This window comes from Pteropus alecto, unplaced genomic scaffold (genome assembly GCF_000325575.1).
Source record: "Pteropus alecto unplaced genomic scaffold, ASM32557v1 scaffold102, whole genome shotgun sequence".
Classification (NCBI taxonomy): Eukaryota; Metazoa; Chordata; class Mammalia; order Chiroptera; family Pteropodidae; genus Pteropus; species Pteropus alecto.
Window position 1 is genome coordinate 2,140,293 of NW_006432224.1, and position 701 is coordinate 2,140,993.

Here is a 701-nt window from a genome sequence, read left to right on the forward strand (position 1 = left end):
GCCCACCTCCCAAAGGCACCCCAGGTTTGCACCCGGCGCCACGGACTCGCTTCTACGGGAGGCCCGCGGGGCAGGACCGTGAGTTCCCGATGCTGCCCACGTGGGGAGCACTCTGTGTGGAAACAAGCGGCTCAACGCCAGAGTGGAGGTCCGGGTCAGGCGCACAAGCTCGGGTGCAGCGGGGCCCGCCTCCCTAGGCATTCCCCTGGGAACGCACAGCCCCCCACCAGACGGTGACGCGCAGGGTCCGCGGCCGAGGCAAGCGAGCCAGAGCCCACGTGGCTGACAGATGCCAGCAACCGTCCCAATCAGCCATCTGCTGCTGTAAACACCGCGATCTCATGTGACGAGAACCATGCAGAGGCTCTACCACGCACTGGCCGGTCCGCACACGAACCGCGACTTAAAAATAACGAGACGGCTGGACGACGACGACTTCCGGGGAGCTGTGAAGGCGCAGGGCGGTGGAGGACGGCTGCCCCCTGGAGCGCCGTGACGGAGCTCTGGGTGCACCGCGGGACGAGAAGACACGTCGCACCCGCTGTGCCGCGCTGGCTGAGCAGGCCGAGTGCCCGCAGGGGTCTGTCTCAGGGGCACCCCTTCCAGGTCCACCGCCCCCCTCGCGGCCCTCTCCGTTCTGCTGGCTTCTGAGGATCTGCTGCCGAGGAGAAAGGCCAGCGACGGAAGAGGCAGGACGAAGG

General features: G+C 67.6%; 1 protein-coding gene across 1 annotated transcript in view; it reads right to left on the reverse strand.

Annotated features, from left to right (window-relative positions):
• The window catches only part of TJP1 (tight junction protein 1), a 58,449-nt gene that overhangs the window by 44,301 nt on the left and 13,447 nt on the right, over nucleotides 1-701 (reverse strand).